General features: G+C 41.8%; 1 protein-coding gene across 3 annotated transcripts in view; it reads left to right on the top strand.

The window, feature by feature from the left end:
- The first annotated feature begins 309 nt into the window (after window positions 1-309).
- Window positions 310-6,615, top strand: part of LOC129815053 (protein NDRG3-like) — a 64,537-nt gene continuing 58,231 nt past the window's right edge. For 2 of the 3 annotated variants that reach the window (XM_055868361.1, XM_055868362.1), the window contains exon 1: window positions 310-490. The gene's annotated coding sequence lies outside the window, so the exon portion shown is untranslated. The remainder of the gene's footprint in view (window positions 491-6,615) is intronic. The other variant, XM_055868359.1, reaches the window with a different exon arrangement.

Here is a 6,615-nt window from a genome sequence, read left to right as displayed (position 1 = left end):
CTACAACTTGGAGTCCACCTGTGGTAAATTCAATTGATTGAACATTGATTTGGAAATGCATACACCTGTCTATATAAGGTTCCACAGTTGACAGTGCATTTCAGAGCAAAAACCAAGCCATGAGGTCAAAGGAATTGAGGATTGAAATTGAATTCTAAGCGCATAATCTCCGAGAAATGGGTCAATTCAGTGATGGGACTGGTAGTGTACACTACAGTTTTTAAACAGAATCTTCTCAGTTAAACCTCTTGGGGGCGTTCAAATGAATTGGTACCTGCCTCCTCGTAGGCTATTGGTTGGCTGCTTCGTTCGCTTCTCCTCTGTCTAGGACGCGAAGTGTAGTTCCGCCCTGAGAGTGACATCGAAATACTCGTTGGAATAGGAACGCAATCAGGCAAAGAACAAGAACGTGCAGTTTATAACACCGGTATTTCACCAAAAGTCCAGAGGATTTGACGCATATCGAACGGATACGTATTCAACCCAAGCGGTAAGTATAGAGCTTGACATTTTCTAATACTGCTATGCCAACAGCAGATGTGGCCATTGGTGTGGATAGTCCACCAGTTCGCGGTGTATTCTTGATATAATATCCCATATTCATCTTCCAGACAGTTCTAATGTAGGCCTAGGTGAGATCTGTGAGTAACGTAAATTAAACGTCAATATAGTGGCCAATGTAATCCACGATTCTGCGCGCGTTGAAACAAATGTAACAAGATGAGGTTAACTTGATAAGTGTCAAATTCTGCATATGAACTGTATTGTTACTCTATAACTCAACTAGCCTATTCACTTTCATTGTTGCCTCTAACACGATTGCTGCTGCGACAGTAGCCTCTGTAGGATATCATTTCCTGTTGAATAACTTACTTTTGAGTCACAGGTTAGGCACTTCATACTGTATGTCAATGGCCCGCCCATATCTATGTCTCAACATCGAACGATTAGAAAGGCTGCTGTATGCAGTTGCTGAATATTTTGTCACGATCCTCGAGATAGGGCATGCAGTTTTTATATTGCTCTGTTTCACTCTCACGTCTAGAACCGTTCATTGTAACATCAACGTTACAAAACATGATCTTGCTCGTAGCCTACTGAATTATATGGTTGCTTAATTAAGTAGACAAGACTTGGCAAATCCACGCTGTTACGCTGATGTAGTTGGCAACCAGTGGCGTGGAGAAATTAGGCTGCATATCATTATTCTGGCACCACATGACATTGTCAGCAGTCACCTGGATAGGGTCTATGAGACCAGCCTGGGATAGGTGAAGGTCACACAGGTGTAGCTGTACTGTAGGTCATTGGATTCAGGCGTGTAATCATTAGTACAAACCAGGGGTGTCAAACTCATTCCTTGGATGGCCTGGTGTCTGATGTTTTTTCCCTTTCTTTTCAATTAAGCCCAAGACAACCAGGTGAGGGGAGTTCCTTACTAATTACCGACCTTAATTCATCAATCAAGTACAAGGGAGGAGAAACCCCCCCCCCCCAGACACTCGGCCCTCCATGGTATGAGTTTGACACATGTGTGCTGCATTTCAAACTCATAAAAGACACCCTCGTCATATGACCTTGGGAGAATCCCCATCACCATCTTGGACGTCGGTCCAAACAAGGGTAGTTTGCAACGTAAGCCCCCGTTTTTGCGAGTGTACAATTATGTTCACTTCGGGGCCTGAAACGCCCCATAAATTACATTTGCGATAATTGTACATCCACTAAGAAAAGTCAGCCGAAACTTACAACCTCAACGTAAATATGGATAAGTCAACATACAAGTGTAAGTAAGAAGGGTAGAAATTCTGCTACTAATGCACATGACGGCACAAACAAGTCTCGTAAATTAATGTTTGGTTAACTTTTGGAAATTGTAGAAATAAAAAAACTCTTCCTTCAGAAGCTCCAGCTATGCAGGCTAACGTTAGTTATTTACTTAATTTGCTAGCTATGATACAGTAGGTTTATATTAATAATGATATAGTTAATATAAGTAGACATGCAATCATAATTGACGTAACGCATATAAAACACCCACAATCATCGCGGGATGCACGAGTGATGAATTTACGGGAAAGGGCGGTTCATGTAAAAATCATTCCTTCCTCCCTTGCCCTGCAAGTTTCATGACGTCTGAAGAGTATACACGTCATCAGAAGTGTCCACTTAGTTTGAGGGCTGAGGGGATAGGGTATGTCTTAAGTGTTTGGAATTCAGCCGTGGTCCAAACAGTTGCATTTTGCAACAGAAATCAGTGTTTCTATTGGACAAATTCATCTAGGTCACTCTTCGTTTTCTTTTGCTTGGTTCTGTTTGGTTTCTAGTGAATACACCCCAGGTGTTTGAATTCAGTTGGTGGGAGGGAGGGACTATTACCTGAATGACCTCAACAATGCCACATAATCAGAGGCGGGCATAGAGTTTACAAAATAAACAGTGACATTCTTTCCAGTTGTTTTCATTCACAACAGTGCTCCCATTACATGACCACTACAGGCTTTTGGTCAGTTTATTATGGTCTGAAGAGGCTTTAGTTTGAGACACTGAAATTATACTTTAGACCAGAGATCATCAACTAAATTCCACCGCAGGCTGATATTTTGTTTCTTGAGTGGATGGTTGGTCGGAATCACGCGTCTCTTTATTATGCATCGGAATACTTGGGGCAGATTACCAAAATTAAAATCACTTGTTTTTACAGTCTTTTATGTCCAACAATGAAAATAAAATAACATTTTGCTCAGAAAACTTGGGGTCCAAATAAAACCACCCACGGGCTGCCAGTTGGGGAACCCTGATTTAGATGTTATCATAATAGCCTTAGCCTTCTAATGGGAGGGCGCTGCAGTCCACCATAGTTAATTATCACGGTAGAAAGTGATGCTTAACAGGTGACTGCTGACAGTGTCATGTGGTGCCAGAAGAATGATATGTAGTGTAATCTCTCCACGCCATTCACATCCCAACGTCCTTTCTCCAACAAAGCTGATACGTGCTCAACTTTGGGGCAAGACAGACGGGGTTGGCTTTCAATCAGAACAACTCACGGCTTTTAGCCTTTGTTGCATATGCATCAATATTGTACGCGTGATGTTGTCAACTAACCTGTCTTTACATCGATCTACCAAAGAGAATATTCAAATTTATACTTAGGATACCACGTCCTTTCTCCATTCTCCATTAATGTGGACGCTACCATGATTACAGATAATCATGAAGGAACCATGAATAACGATGAGTGAGAAAGTTATAGAGGCACAAAGATCGTACCCCCAAGACATGCTAACATCTCACCAATAACAGGGGAGGTTAGCATTTTTTTGAAGGGGTATGATATTTGTGCCTCGATTTTATTCACGATTCATTTAGGATTATCCATAATCAAGATAGCATCTACATTCCTGTTGACGTGTTCAGAAACTTATTATATTCTTTAATGCAATAAAAGTAAAAATTTGTTAACACAATTCCCCCAGCCATAAGATACCTTTTTCAATAAAGCTAAAGCAGTTATCATCTATGAATGGGTTAGTCCAGACTCAGACTGTTTTAACGTTCTTGGTTTGACCACCAGATATAATTTTTTCCTCATCAATCTACACACAATACCTCATAATGACAAAGCGAAAAAAGGTTTTTACATTTTTTTTTTTTTAAATCCCTTATTTACTTAAGTATTCAGACCCTTTGCTATGTGACTCGAAATTGAGCTCTGGTGAATTATGTTTCCATTGTTTATCCTTGAGATGTTTCTACAATTTGATTGGAGTTCACCTGTGGTAATTTCAATTGATTGGACATGATTTGGAAAGGCACACACCTGTCTATATAGGTCCCACAGTTGACAGTGCATGTCAGAGCAAAAACCAAGCCATGAGGTCAATGGATTTGTCCATAGAGCTCAGAAACAATATTGTGTCAAGGCACAGATCTGGGGAAGGGTACCAAAAATGTCTGCAGCATTGAAGGTCCCCAAGAACACAGTGGCCTCCATCATTCTTAAATGGAAGAAGTTTGGAACCACCAAGACTCTTCCTAGAGCTGGCAGCCAAACTGAGCAATCGGTGAAGAAGAGCCTTGGTCTTGGATGTGACCAAGAACCCGATGGTCACTCTGACAAAGTTTAAGAGTTCCTCTGTGGAGATGGGAGAACCTTCCAGAAGGACAACCATCTCTGCAGCAATCCACCAATCAGGCTTTTATGGTAGAGTGGACAGACGGAAGCTATTCCTCAGTAAAAGGCATATAACAGTTAGCTTGGAATATGCCAAAAGGCACCTAAAGGACTCTCAGACATGGGAAACAAGATTCTCTGGTCTGATGAAACCAAGATTGAACTCTTTGGCCTGAATGCCAAGCGTCAAGTCTGGAGGAAACCTGGCATCATCCTTACGATGAAGTATGGTAGTGGCAGCATCATGCTGTAGGTATGTTTTTCAGCGGGAGGGACTGGGAGACTAGTCAGGATCGAGGGAAAGATGAATGGAGAAAAGGACAGAGATCCTTGATGAAAACCTGCTCAGGACCTCAGACTGGGTCGAAGGTTCACCTTTCAACAGGACAATGACCCTAAGCACACAGCCAAGACAACGCAGGATTGGCTTCGGGACAAGTCTCTAAATGTCCTTGAGTGGCCCAGCCAGTGCCCGGATTTTAACCTGATCGAACATTTCTGGTGAGTCTTGAAAATAGCAGTGCAGCGATGCTCCCCATCCAACCTGACAGAGCTTGAGAGGATCTGCAGAAAAGAATGGGAGAAACTCCCCAAATACCGGTGTGCCAGACTTGTAGCGTCATACCCAAGAGTCGAGGATGTAATTGCTGCCAAAGGTGCTTCAAGTACTGAGTAAAGGATCTGAATATTTATGTAAATGTGATATTTTATTTTCTATTAATTTCTAAAATCTGTTTTTGCTTTGTCATTATGGGGTATTGTGTGTAGATTGATGAGGGGGGGGGGACGATTTAATCCATTTTAAAGTAAGCCTGTAACTTAACAAAATGTGGAAAACGTCAAGAGGTCGAAATACTTTCCAAATGTACTGTATGAAAATACCCTCAAATAAAAGGTGACATTTTGTACTGCCGCTTCATATGAAACATTTGATCTCATATCCAATATTCTGGAGTATAGAGCTAAATTAAAAGTTTTAGCGTCATTGTCAAAATAAATACATAGGGGAGTGTAGTACACCTGAGACTATATTGTACATGGAGTTACAGTGAAACACCAAACACACTTAGTGATTCCTTTACCCAAGTGAGGACTCTGGTGATGTGAGACTTGTAATGGAGTTAGAGAGATGAATGTCAGGGAATACTGGCCACAGGGGATATGAGTGATTTAATTAAGCTGCGCTGCTAGTCAGCCAGTGTTTTGGGTTCCCTCTATCACCTCAGCTTCCCTGTCTGTCATGGCTGGGGGGCAAAATAACGCCCTGGGAACCATGGCAAAGAGAGAAGTAGTGTGTCTTGACGTTTTCAACCCTCCTTGTTTCCTCCACATCCATCTCATCCTCACACGGAACCCAAACCGGCTGCACGCCTGCGCCATCGTGCATAAATGTATTTTGTCCCCCCACACCAAACGCAATCACGACACGCAGGTTAAAATATCAAAACAAACTCAACTAATTGCATTAATTTGGGGACAGGTCGAAAGACATTAAACCTTCATGGCAATTTAGCTAGATAGCTTTCACTTGCTAGCTAGTTTGTCCTATTTAGCTAGCTTGCTGTTGCTAGCTAATTTGTTCTGGGATATAAACATTGAGTTGTTATTTTACCTGAAATGCACAAGGTCTTCTACTCCGCCAATTCCTCCACACATAAAACAGTCAACCAAATAATTTCTAGTCATCTCTCTTCCTTCCACCCACATGGGTATAACCAATTAGGAGATGGCATGTGGGTACCTGCTTCTAGGAGGAGATGGGAGCGGCAGGACTTGCAGCGCGATCTGCGTCACAAATATAACTGACTTCTATTTTAGCCCTTGGCAATGCAGACGCTCGTTGGCGCGCAATAATTGAATAACATAGATTTCTAAATTTATTGCAACGCACGCGGTGTGGTCAGCCTGTCAGGCTGCTAAAATTCTTATTCATTAGATTCTCATATTAAGTGTACGGTTCTAGTAGTGACGTCTTCTAGCCTGGAGTATCAGACAACTTCACTGTTTGTGGTTCTTTTCTCACTCACTGGTTAGTATAGTTATGTGCTACCTCTCTATACACATCACTATTTTTTGTTTTTGTATGGCACAGTTTCACCTATTTGCCCTCAAGTGAAGTGATGGGTCTTTAGTTGCTGTAGTTGAATAGTGTGGATGTAATTTAAGCTTTGCTTGTCCCAGCAGTCCTTAGCAGTACCTGCTTTGCACAGCAGGTTCTTTTAAGTGGACCTATCAGAGGAAAGAGATGATGCACTGGCTCCTGTCCTGTGCCTACAGTTCTTGTAAAGGGGATTTTTAGTTGAACAAAAGAGAAGAGCAGTCGCGGATATAGTCAATCATAAATCATTTTCGTTTAATTACAAGTTGCAACAGGGATACCCTTCCAGCACATAAGCAGAGAAAATCTCTAACTTGGCCTTTGCCGAGAAAGGCCCTGA

The sequence above is a fragment of the Salvelinus fontinalis genome, chromosome 18 (assembly GCF_029448725.1).
Source record: "Salvelinus fontinalis isolate EN_2023a chromosome 18, ASM2944872v1, whole genome shotgun sequence".
Classification (NCBI taxonomy): Eukaryota; Metazoa; Chordata; class Actinopteri; order Salmoniformes; family Salmonidae; genus Salvelinus; species Salvelinus fontinalis.
This window is presented reverse-complemented; position numbering and strand designations above follow the sequence as displayed.